This window comes from Drosophila ananassae, chromosome 3L (assembly GCF_017639315.1).
Source record: "Drosophila ananassae strain 14024-0371.13 chromosome 3L, ASM1763931v2, whole genome shotgun sequence".
Classification (NCBI taxonomy): domain Eukaryota; kingdom Metazoa; phylum Arthropoda; class Insecta; order Diptera; family Drosophilidae; genus Drosophila; species Drosophila ananassae.
The window spans coordinates 16660808-16674422 of record NC_057929.1 but is presented as its reverse complement, the minus strand read 5'-3'; the positions used below and the strand labels follow the sequence as shown (position 1 = coordinate 16674422).

The window sequence follows — 13615 nt, the reverse complement described above, 5'->3', positions numbered from 1 at the left end:
TGTTTACCCGTTCAGTATTCAAAAAACAAACAAAAAGCCATCAAATTGCGATAATAACCCGCGTTGAAATTAGAATTCGGCGTCTATTTGAGAGATTAAGTGAGATTAGAGGCGATTAAAGTCGAGTTTAATGAGCGGCGCCTGCTTATAAATGAATTAAAGTGCCAATTATATTGAATTCGCTTATCAGAAGCGCCGTCGAACATCGTGCAACAAGTTGCGAGCAACAAAGCTGAACCCCAGTGGGAAATCTGAGGCAAATAAGCTTTCTGCGAAAAGCTTGGCCGGAACATTTTGCCAAAGACCCGCCTGTGATAAGACGGGCCAATGCCGGCTGGTTCGGTTCGTGTTGGACTTCAGTTGCCATCCAACTGTCGCGTATTCGGAACGTATCCGACGGATGCGTTCCGCTCCAGAACCGTTTTATTTCGAATCCGTGTGCGGGAATTGTCGCTCATTAAAAACTAAATGGGTGTACAATAAAAACTTTTTGCTCACCCATTGAAAAGTGTGTGTTTCTTTGTCGCGGAGCCGAAGGCGGTGGCGACTCCCAGTTCTATTGCTTTTCATTTTATTATTATTTTTTTTTTCCCGACGCTATTGTCATCCGGATTCTGGATTCCGCATTCGTCCATTCCGGACTCGGGAGCAAGATCGCGTGTGAGTCGCGTCGCTTAAATGCCAATTTAAGTGGCAGGCATTTAATCAACTCAAGTCCCACAGTCGAGCCTCGACTGGAAGGTCCTTAGCATCCCGCACTCCCCGCCCTCTGCGTATTTTTACATTCTCAAAATTCCCAGTGAAAACATAGCCATAAATTAACAACTAATTCAATTAACTGCTGGGAACGTCAACGCGCCACGGCGGCGGCTGCAAGAATCTAGAGCTTGGTCCCAGGGCCAAAAAGGACTGCAACGCCGCAGGATATGCGACGGGCTGCCTAGGAGGCGGAATTCCTTGTGCGAGAGCCTCCTTAACACGGTAAGCCAACTCACAATGGGAAAAATATTTCAAAGACCCACTCACCAAACCACCCACACACATGGGAGCCGGAAATTATGACTTCTTTGTTTGACTAAGGTCCTGGCTTTTAAGCCTTAAAAATCAAGGGGAAATCTTTAAGATATTCCACTCTGGCTATTATGCAAATTTTGTTTGGGGGAAAATGCTCAAAGGATTTAGTTTTCGGGGTGACGGCCAATGTAAATTGACTTTTTTTGTTGATGGAAGCAGCGAGCAGCTGCATAAATCAGCACTGGCATTTCTTTTATTCCGAATCCGATTCAGAGTCCGATTCGTTTGATTTCTGATTTTCCAATTTTCCAATTTGATGCTGGAACGCTGACGCACGTTGTAAGGCCATAAATCTTACGATCTGGCCAAAGTGTCTTTAATTGTTAGGTGCGTTCAGTCTGCAATCTCTATGAAATCATGATGATTTCACGGCACGACCCGACACTATCATTACCGGGCCGATACCGATGATCATGATGTATCTGCTGCCATTTGTCACTGTAACAAGTTGAGCCTGGCGGCCAAAAGCAAACAATTTGGCTATTCGCTGTTTGCTTTCGGCCGTGTATTTGCCAGCAGCTATTAGCCGCTTACGTGGCGCCTGAAACTGCAGCGTAGATGTCACGGATACTAGGCAAAGATACATTTCGCAATTGTGTAGCACGTCCATCATCCATTTAGAGACGCGCCCGGTGGCAGGAATTTGCTTTTACTTTAAACAATAAATTCTGGAGAAGTAAACAGCTCTTTGCTCTTTGCCGTTCGCCGGAAAATGCATTTAGATAAATACATTATACTTTATTCAGATTTTCATTTTGTGTCCACGTGAGCGCAAAATGCGGTGGATAATAAGTAAATATTGTCAAAGATAGTTTATGGGTGCACAGTGCATCTCAGCACCTCACCAGGGAGCTTCAGACCTGCAAGATACAATCCATAAATCACTGCCCCTGAGCAGGGTAATTCAGGAAGTGTCTGGATGCAGCTGGATGACGGCAAATAATGCTATCTCATAGATAAAGTACCTTTGGTTAACTTTTAATTAAGCCATTAAATTCCATTAGTTAGCCTCAGCATAATGATTTAAAAACACATTAAATAAATTAGGTGCCAAAACAGTAACTGGCGGCAATCGTAAAATTTCATATTTATGTTTCATGGCATGTTCAATGGCAAGCCATAAAAACTCATTAGCATACTTTCAACCTAATATAAATGTTAATTTATTAGAAATTATTGTACCATTACCAAATATTTTTTATTTCAATTTGATGTGTTTCTTGTTTTCGCTGATTTCCAGCTATTTTTGGAAGCTATTTTGAGGAAGGCAATTGTCGAGCGATTTGAAAGGGAATCGTTATTGCAAATTTGGCCTAGTACATAGAACCCTTTTCAATCAAACACTGGCAGCTGCCCTTCAATCGCGGCTTTGGCTCTTTGATTGATATTTCCTATTTCCCGCCCAGTTGCCAAATTAATTCGCTGTCCAAATTTTCAGCAGCTTCATTGTATAACAGTCAGTGGGAAATGTTGATTCAGGCATCATCATCATCATCATCATCATAGTGGCTTGTGTGTTTATTGTATAAAGCATTTTTGAAATTAATTGCAATTTTGAGCTATTTCGGTCAGCGCCGTAGCTCTCAAATCGCCGAAGAGCCTAAGAGCTCCTCCCCTTTAAACCAAACAAAAAGATTCTAAACAATAACAAACGAGACTCGCGCTGATTGAACTGCTCAGTGCACAATTTCAATCAATTTTTCAATTAATTTTCATTACCTCCAAGCAGCCATGCAGTTGGCCAAGTTGGCCAAGCAAATGTTAAGGCCGGACTGACCATACGCAAATGCAGGAAAATTAAAACTAATTGTTATGGGGTCTCCATAAAGCATTACAATGCAGGAAAAATCATCAACAAATCGCGACGTGACTCACACGACAAGTGCCTGCAACAGTTGCCTCTGGGACAGTGTGGGGGAAGAGGGTGTGGTCTATTTGGGGGGTACTTGCCACCAAGGCACAACCAAAAACAAACAAACTACAAAAGTTATGCGACTTTTTCGATGTGTGCCCGGTGTGTGCGGGTTCAATTAACGTTGTCAACCGGGTAGCCGGATTGCCGGCAAAACAACTTGTTCTCAGTCTTAGTCTCAGTCTCGATCTCAGTCTTAGCCATAGTCTCAGGGCAGTGGATTGAATCCGGCAGATTGGTATTGGCCTTTTAAGGCCGACTTGCTGCTTGCCGCTTACAGCTTCTGGCTTTCCATCTTCCACCTTGCAGCGCCCAACTCATGAACTCTACAGTCCGAACGCCGGCCAGAAAAAAGTTGTTAATTGGAATTTAACAATCACTAAGAGCGTCTAATGGAGGAGGTGCGTGCTGGATGCGTGCACCGTGGCTCGGATCGATGGCTCTGGCCCACTGTGCGCTCAGCTACCAGTTTACCCACTCTGCGCTTTATCTGCCGGCAAATGTAGAAATTAAGTTTCGCCCCGGCCAGATGGATCCCCGTGGCCTAGCCTGGCCCGGCCGGCGACTGTCAGTATCGTTTACGTGCCACATCCAAGCAAAAACAATCAACATCAACTTATTTGTCTGCTGGCTAAACATTTCAAAGCGAGCCAGCATCTGCTGATGCCAGATAGGCGGTTAGTCGGATGCTCGGCTAGTTGCAGAGAGGAGGCCTTGTTGTCATGACCATTCCGGGGCAAGGTGCCCTGGCTCCTGGAAGAATCGTGATTTTCCTCCTCACACACTGAGAAAAAAATGTTAGATGATCTGGAAGGCCTGAGTAGTACTACTTGTCTAGATATACTTTTTTTTTCATTGTCGACAGATAAAGACCTGGCTTGCATTCTTGGCCCGGCATTTAGTCGTAGGCAAGACCCAACAATGATCGTTAGCAGAGGGAATTATTGGAGCAACTCCAAGCGACTTCGGATTTGGCCAAAACCCACTTCCAGTCACGAAAAATAGTTTTGCTTGGCAACTTTTGCTGCTCTGTGATTGTGACTGAGTCTGACAGGCCAGCGGGTCTGCCCAAGTTTTTTTTTTTTTGGTTGGGGCAAGGCCCATGGCCCCCGCCCTCGCCATAGCCATCGCCATCGCCCCACTCCCTCATCCCGTTCTGCTGGTGACAGTTCACGTCACCGCAGAGCCACCAGCTGAAGCTCCTTTGTGCCACCGGGCAAATGTCAGCACTAATGAAGCATCACAAACATCCGCCACTCGAAGGTGGCACTCACGTGTGTGTATCGCTCTTCCTTTTTGTTTCTTTTTTGGTGGCAATAAGCAAAGCAAAATCCCAAAAAATAAAGACCAGAGTTTCAGGCTTAATTTGCAGCTCTGACATTAATCAATTGCAGCGTGGGCCAGGCCCCTGCCCCAGCGGGAGTGGCAACATGCAGCTCTCCTCTCACTGCGATGCTGCAACACGCTGTCATTGGCAGCACCCAGCTGGCCATAAATTAACGAAGCGGCAGGCCACGAGCCACGAACATGGCCAGGGACACCGACACCTGTTGGTGGTCACTTCCGATTTGGAATTCCAGGTGCCGCGAGATGGAAAATATTTTAGAACAGATAGTGATAGTTACTGACTGTTTTTCCCATTCCCATTCTTTAAGATCCTGCAGATTCTATAAATGTGCTTTTGGTTTTATAATTTTTATAAATTATCATTATCTCAGTGGCATATCTTGGGTCTGAACAAAAAAAGAATGGTCCCTTCTTCAGGCACCGCGGAATATGATTTGCAGCATCGTGCCACGGCGAACATCGATATGCTCTTTAGATAACGAAAGCGGAGCTCTCGGCCCATAAATCACGCACAAATTGCCAAGCTCATGCTCTTGGCCCGGCCCTCAGCAAACACTTGTCAGACACTTGTTGCCATTAGTTGCAACAAGAACTTTGCGGCAGTGGGTGTCGCATTAAGCCCGACCAGGCATTTGTGCCCTACAAAAATATTTGTTAACGCGACAAACTGTATTGACACATCATCTCCCCCCACCGGAAGTCGCACGTCAAATGCCATTTCCCATCTTGGCCCAAGGTGTTGACAGCTGCAAATCAACTTGTCATTACAAATTTTAAATAGAAACGAAGAGTTCACTCCTTGGGGCGTGCCTTCAGAAACTTGCGGCGACCTGCCCCAGGCAGTGAAAGAGTGTGGCAGGAATAATTGCAATTAAAGTGAAACTGCTTGTGTAGGAATCTTAAAGTTTCGGTAAGGAAAGTTGAAAGTTTAATGAGAAAGAAGGATTTTAATTATGAAAGCTTTGACCTTAGAGAAACTCCTCGCAGCTCATACGTTTATAAATTAATTTTTTAATTAAATAAGGACAGCTTGCTTTCGGTGAATCAAGATCAAAAGTGTTTACCGGAAGGGTAAATAACCATTCAACTATTGGGTCGTATACGTGATATTTAATCCTTATTGGTAGCTAAATGGCCAATAAGTATATGAGTAATTAAATAAATAATATTATTAGAGTAATAATTATTCGATGTTGATTAATTTTAGAATAATAGCTTTAGAACTTGGAGAATACTCGCCCGATCGGCCCGGATGTTATACCTTTGAATCTGATGCGAAATCGTTCAAAGGTGTCTTAAAAGAAATTTGGCTAAATGCCACCTTTCCCAAACTAATCAAATTTTTTAATGCAGATCGTAAAAATTGTATTTTTAATAATTTTTAAAAAGTCATTCCTTTTTGGACTAACTATTTCGAGTAACATTTCTCATAAATATCTGGCTAACTGAAATTTGAATATTTTTTCAATAATTTTAAAAGGAAATAAAATTCACATAATTCGGATCAATTCGGAAATCGGAAATTTTTGTCGTATTTTTCTCGATATTTTAATACAAAATGGACGTATTTAAAGACCCAATTAGACCCTATATGGTACTTGTTGATAAAATGTATGTAACTAGTCTTAACTCGTCTAATATTTCCGCGGTTGTCATATGTTTTACCTTCTAGGTCACATATCTTTAAGTATCATACTTCTCTATCATAATCTAAGCAGCTACGAAGTAAAAAAAATCTGTGCTAAAAGTTTCGATTAAAGAAATTTCTATAAAAATTTTAAAATAGAATGATAAGATTATAAGTTCATCCAAACATAAATAACTATATTAATTTCAAATTAAAACTTATTTATATGCCAGACTTTATCAAAAACAGAATTTATTAAAAATCTGCAAGTTAATCTAATAGATAAGATACAGGAAAGCATATAATTTACTTGTTAAAAGACAAATGTACTCTCGAAACTGATAAGTGCACTTTAGAAAAACAGCCAGCATAGTTCTTTGAACTTTACACCGTGCGTGGGAGTTGCATTTTTTCCAAATCGCGATGCTAATGCTGGCCCTAATGCAATTCTAATGATAAACTGACTCTTTGCTTTGTCTGGGGCCCGTGCACTTTAATAGGTAAACCAGGTTAGCGACTTGCCAGCCCGCCGGCAATGCTGCGTATGCGTAATATTTATGGGGCGACGCAGCGGCTGCGGCTGCGGCTATAGCCTGGGCTGCGGCAGTGGCACATGTGGCAAGGTTCCAACTGCAAGACAACCATCACATGGCATAAATAAACACATTTCTCTTGGCGCTGTTGCGTTGGTGCGCTGCCTGCTTTATATGCGCAACATGAAAATTGCATTAGAATCCGAAATGCAACCAGCCACAAGGGAAGGCAGCACCAGCACCAGGAACGGCAGCGGTGGCGTTGGCGGCATATACATATGATGGGCACTCCCACGCCCACACAAACGGTCCGCCCTCATAACTTTAGCCCGGATCCGTATGTAATGAGCAATTAAAAAAGCGCGCATAACTTAATTAGAGAGGCAGAAGGAAAAGCGAGTTCTTTTTTTTTTTGTGGCCAAGTGTCCAAGGCGAATTGCCTGCCAAATTGACGCCTTTGTTGCCTTTTTTTGTTAAAGGCCTCAAGTCCTGTGTTTGTCGTGTCACATGCCGCCATTTGATGTTCATTAGCTTGTTTATTGGGTTTTTTAATGGCCAAACCGAAACCAGTCGGCAGCCAACAGTCAACAGAAAACAGAAAACGCAGACGGCCCTTTTGTGACAAGCTCTAATTACTTGTTCTGTGGAACAAAAGTCGAAACTTTTAGCAACAAATGTTGCAACATTAATTAGGGACACATTTGCAGGAAATTCTCTTTCAATTAGCGCCCGCTTTTGTAAAGTATCCTGCCGACTGAGTGACTCACTGAACGAGTGTCCTGCCATTGGATTGAAGCAGTCGAGTGCCACTAAGCACTAGCCGGCAGCCCGAGCAGGGGCAGGAATGTTGTGAGCTGGGGATTAAGCCGCCCAGTCAAAGGTCAGCTGCTCTTAATGTTCTCGGCTTGGGTGGCTTTAAAGCCTAGCCCCTCCCACATTGACCATGAGCGACCAACCCGCCCACTTGTCGTGCTGCCGCCATCCGGCAAATCCCAGCTAATGAGTTCCTGAAGGGTATAAATAATGTAAAATGTTTCATAAATATATCCCACAAGGACCTAACCGCAGAATGTCAGAAATCTGAGCTGGGGTCAGAGAACAAAATAGTTTTATTATTTCTTTGATATTTCATTTGACATGGGAATACAGTGGAAGTAGTTTCTTTACTTGTTATTGATTCTGATATTATAACCTTTAATATCTCCCCCTGAAGAGCTCTATATTTCTCCAACTTCTCCCCTTTAAGATTGTTTTAACAAATGTCCATCTTCACACGACTGTCCCCGGAGTGAGTGGCAGCTGATTGACGGCCAGATATGTTCCCCAGTCCTGCGGAGAGTGGATGTCTTCATATCGAAAGCAATCAGAACTGAGCCATGTTACCAATCGTGGCCTGAAACTTAAACCGCAAACTAATTGAAGTTTGTGCAATTTCCGTGCTCGGACATAATTCCATCCATCAGTTTGCCTTTGTACTTTCGAATAGAAAATAATAATCTTGTGGCTGATTTTAGCTGGACAAAGGCAAAAGCAACGGCAACGGCTCGTCATTAAATCCTTTGCGTTTCGACTTTGGACAGTTGATTAAGTATGCATAAACAGCAATTATGCCGCCCGCTTCGGGCAGGACCCACATAATTTATGCCAAGTTATGGCGTATTATGTCTATTGCCGGACCAGGCCCATTCCAGCTGCTTGTATTACCAAAGGCCGAGTAACAAAGGAGGAGTACAAAGAGTTGGAAAACAAAATCCATACATTAAGCATATCCTTTTACGAGCCAAGGAGTCGGCTCCTGGTCCACACTCCCATGGCAACCCATTGAAATTAAAACGATCTATTCAAGGAGCTTCCCATTTTTTAAAAAGGAGAACCTTTTGTTGCCTTTCCCTGCCCACCGTCTTGGCCCATTTTTTGCGAGTGTTTTGCGGCCACGAAATTGCAGGTAATTAAGATACGGCCAAAAGGCAAAAAAAAAAGAAGAAAAGCCTAGGAAGGCATAATTCACTGTCCGAAAATTCATTTCGAAATTTCGCTTTCCTTTGACACGGTTGAGTACCCCATCCCCTCGAGGGGATCGCCATTTTCCATTTCATTTTCGTCCTTTTTTATTCACAAGGAGCCGGGATGGCCAACATCTTCCCTCGCAGGTAAATGGAGTGTGAAGAGTGTTAAGGGCGTCATCGTCTCGAAATTCACTCGCCGAGTGAAGGGTAATTGAGTGTTTTGCTATTTGAGAAAGTGGGCATCTTAATTTATGTCAATTAAACCTCCATTAAATATTTTCCTGGATGCCTAAAAATAAAGTGAAATAATCAATACCTACTATATTAGACAAAAGTTTAATAATAAAGGAAAGTAAGGAATGTCGGCAAATATAATTAGTATACCGTTCTTGGACTAGAATTTATCGAGGAATGTATTTCAAAGAACATGTCATGCCAAATACTGTCATAAGCAGAGCCATTTAATTAAGTCAAAGCAAAATGCCACATTTAAGGAAGTCGTTCTCCCAGTCTGAAATATTTCGGTTGAGGGCGAGCGTTGCATTCGTTTAACCCAGTTGGCATTTGGTTGTTGCATGCAGCATGAGATATGGAAAATTATGCTGGAGCGGCATGGCTTATCTGGTGGGTTGGATCTCAAATGCCGTACACTTAGCATATGTACGACAAACGCAATCCGAACAAGCAGTCTGGCTGAACATTTGCCATAATGTTCATAATTTGCTAAATGCACAAACAGGATTCCCACAGCGCCCTCCCCAAGGAGGTGGTCGCTCCTCCATGAGCTCTGATTCTTTCGACCAGTGGCATGAGATAATGCTGGCCGAGTTTATTGAATTATCCGGATGGTCATTCGGCTTGCCGCTGCTGCTGCTGCTGCGATAAATTGGCAACATCGCTTTAATTGGCTCTGAGGCGTGCAATCAAAACAGTTTTCGATAACGCGCCACAAAGGTTCAAAGCCCACAGTTCCTTTGACTTGGTACATGGTATGGGGCTTGTGCTTCAGCTTCAGCTTCGGCTTGAGGCTTGCGGCTTGCAGCATGGACATTGGAATTGGCTTTAACTTTTGCCTTTGTCTCGTGGGCGAGAAGGCAAATCAGATAAGCACTTAATGCCAAGCACACAATGTGGCCAGGGCGAACAGGAGACCGGGCCAGAGAAATCGCCCGGGGACCGAGGCGGCTTACACACACATGGCTGGTTTGTAATGAAATTGTGATTGTATCTGGCAGATACATTTGTGCATGCCGCACAAACGAACTCATTTGTTTTTGCACGCAGATTTATGCTCATGCTCCTGTCTTCGTCCTGTCCTGTCCTGTCCTGTCCTTTCCTGCCCCTTGGTTGTCAACTGAAGCCTAATTAAATATCAGTGACGGCAAAAGTTTGAGCCAGAAAAATTACACTACAACTGAATTAATTAACTCAACAAGTTCAACTTCATTAGCAGCCAAAGAGCCTCTTGGCCCGGCTAACGCATGGTTTCGTTACCAACAAGTCGAGGTCAACACAAAAGTTTGCAGCTGTCGGCAAAGTTTACGATCTGACCTCGCCGGAGCAACAAGTGCAAGTGGAATCCAAAACACAAACTTAGCACGCGCCATCCGATCCGTAATATATCCGAGATATATTTAATTAATTTTTGATTCTGTTCCTAAGGCCAAAAGATAGTCAGCCAGCCAGGGCAGCCAGCCATCAGCCATCAGAACCAATTGACGTAGTCCACACTTTGTTATTGATTCAGATTAGATTTGGACACGGATCTATAGTTGTATCTCGACCACTGACCATCCGACCACTTCACCCGAAACTTTGCCGGCGGAAACTCAAAAGTTTAATTAAAAAGTTTCGACCACTCCGAGAGTGAGGCAATTGCAAAACAATTTATGTCTAACTCGAGTGGAGCAACTTTGTTTCCGGCTCGTTTTTACTCGACATTAGATACTATAATCGTTTCCAAAATTTCCCTTCCCCAGTTCTCGCCCCCTTCAAGCTCAATTGCTTGTGAGTTACAAATTGCGCCACATCAAATGGCAATAAATCACAAATAAATTTAAGTCGACCAACAAAGGGTCCCAGCCAGTGTGAAAGTCCTAAGTCAACTTTTGACTTCTCCGCCAACTTCTCCATTGTCAGTGTCCGTGTCTACGGGCCATATGCAAAATTAAGCAACAACTTTCTGAAATCGAAAGCAACTCAAACACAAAAGACACAACTGACCTTACAGAAGTCAACGTAGCATCGCCGAGAATTATTGAACCAGGTCTTTTGTTTGGTTATTACGCATTCAAAGGCAACCCAGCCCACGATTGACAAGACAGATGAGCCTCTGACAATTGCACTTTGATCCCCTCAGGGGATTGTGAGCAACACTTTTGAATAAAACTTTAAACATAATAGGAGATATTCTACCACAATACATATATGATGAGTATATAATTTAAAATGGTTCAAGATTACTTTATTTATTATTCTTTTTCTAGTAAATTGAGAATTCAAGAGAATAAACTTAAATAGCCTTGTAATTATGCGGCAACGCCCCTAGGTTTAATTATGCTTTCAAATAGATCCTTCCTATATTTATACTAAGAATTCTTAAAAAAGTAGTCTAACATCCATAGGATATTGATTCAATCACTAATAAAATCAACATTTTAAAGAACTTCCTAAGACAACTCCTTGTTAGAACTAAAATGTATCCATCTTTAAGCAGAAACATATGTAGTTGTGTCTGCATATATGTATGTATTTCCATAAAACATCTTTAAAAACACTTTCAAAATTAGCAACCAGAAAGCCAGTGCTTTAAAAAACCATAAGCAATAAAAGCTATTGAAAATCCAAGCCCGAACACCTAATTTCCATATGAATAGAGCAACAATTGCTGGAATGGGTAAATTGCAAATGAAGTGAAATATGAAAATCAAACTGCCTGCCAATTGACATTAGGCTATGGCGGCGAGAAAGCCGAATTTTTGTAAGAGCCAGCAAGGTGACGGGGACAAAACAATTTGTGCTAAGACAGCTCACAAAAGATACAAAAATATATATGTTCCAATACAAATATTCGTATGTATCCCCTTGGCCTTTCGGGTGAAGTCAATTGTAAACACATTTAAACAAAACTCAACGAGACGTGCAGAAAATTGCTGATATGAAAAGTGAAAAGTGCGCCGAAAATCGTGATATTTGAGGCTGGAAGGTCCTGAGAAAATGTGGCCTACACCAATTTGTGTTGCCCCAAAAGAATTGTAAGGAGAAGATGGCAACACAAGCTCGAGGCCTGGCTGAGTGAACAGTAAGGAAAATAAAAGCCAGCCACAAAATAATGTTATTGATATGAATTGAGTTCGTTTGGAGGCGCCAGGAAGGAAGGAAGCTAAAGTGCGTGAGCAGGCCGAATAATTATCTTAGCATCGTGCTCGGAAAACTCTAATTTCTGGGCCTAATTCCTGGGCATGATGGTGAAATCAAATTAATTCCAGAGTCAGTGTTAAGGTTACGCAGTAAATAACAATTAATAGCAAATCAAAAGTGCCAAGGATATCCTAAGAATAATAATAAATTGGTAGATAATCTGGGAAGCTAATAAACTATAAGGCTTCAAACTTTTGTAAGTAAAAACCGAAAACAAAAAATAATTCTTTTCGGGAAGCCATGAAAGAAAATAAACATTATTTCCTTTCAGCTTAAAAACAATGCAAACAATAAGACTTTTTAAAAAATGACTGACCAGAACTTGGCAAGCTGCCTTTTCCTTTGTCTCCAATTTAAAAAAAAAAAAACACTTTCCTTGTTTCCATTTTGAATAGGACGACAAGTATTTTGACAAAAACAGTCTCCATCCTAGCAACAGAAGAAAAATAATCAAATTTTATGATGAACACGCCTCAACTGGAATTATTATAAGAGCTGACAAAAAACGCAAATTCCCAGCTCACAAAAAAGTTCCTCAAACAATAACAAAATGAATAATAAAAATGTGTGCACTTCGGCCGCGAAAGGCAAGGGAAAGTAAATGTTTTTCATCCGCCACCTCGAAGAAAAGTTGTTGAAATCAAAGTACATAAGCAGGCCAACAAATAAGCGCAGTTAAAGTAAGAATTTTCCCGCTTTTCTTGCCGACTAAGCCATCTTTCTGGCTGGTTTTGGGCGAAATGACAAAGTTAAATAAATGCGGGAAAAGTGCACTGCGAGAAAATAATAGGAGAAGAAGGACCATACTGATTCAATATCCTTTAACTTTTCCCTCTTTTTTTCTCCCTGTGTTTTCTACAGCAAGGACATGGCAAGGAGGTGTTGGCTTGTTGCTAAGACTGTCGCACTTTGAAAAGGATTCAGCACATGCAATGTGCCTTTGAGCAGCTGCTTCTGCTGTTGTTAAGGTTGTAAATATGGCCAGAAAGTGGTGGCAAGGGGAGGCCTAAACAGGATATGTGTGTGAGGCACTTGTGAGTAGACCGCAAGACGTTTCAGAAAGAATAAACAGCAGACGGCAAACAAAGTCCATTCCCAGCTCACACCTTCCTCACACGGCTCAGACATATACTCGTATGCAAATTTTTTGTTCGCGAACAAATTGTGCAATTGTTGCTGCGAGGTGGCAGGAACACGAGGCATTTAACACGTGTGGCACGTATTTCATTTGAGCGACCGGCGTGTACGCACCTCCTCATAGTGGATATGCAAAGCTAAAGCCGAAAGCAATGAACCAGGACAAAGGTCGAAAGGCCCAAGCGAAGGCAAAGACAAAGCAAGATTGTGGCACAAAGTGTAAAACACCAGCAATGCACTTGTAAGCCCAGTTTTCTTTAAAACTTCATTTTGCTGGCTCACTCCGGCTGTCGGGGGTTTCCGTGCTTGCCGGTTCTTCCGGCCAGCGGTATAAATTATTCCATTCCATTAGGGGTACGGAGTACGGAGTACTCGGCAAGGGTGTGGAAAATAAATAAATCGCTTGTACTGGTAATCTCCAACAACATTTTTATAGCTCTCTCCAGCTATTGCTGCCCAACCGACGTAATCCCCAGAGCACACACATACTGACAGCAGCTACATCCGGCGCGCCGGATCCAGATACAAAAAGGACACTGGCACTGTGTGGGTGAGCCCT

At 42.4% G+C, this 13615-nt stretch overlaps 1 protein-coding gene across 1 annotated transcript in view; it reads left to right on the top strand.

Annotated features, from left to right (window-relative positions):
• Positions 1-338: 338 nt before the first annotated feature.
• LOC6494059 (calcitonin gene-related peptide type 1 receptor) overlaps positions 339-13615 on the top strand; it is a 28644-nt gene continuing 15367 nt past the window's right edge. The window contains exon 1 of the mRNA XM_032450367.2: positions 339-981. The gene's annotated coding sequence lies outside the window, so the exon portion shown is untranslated. The remainder of the gene's footprint in view (positions 982-13615) is intronic.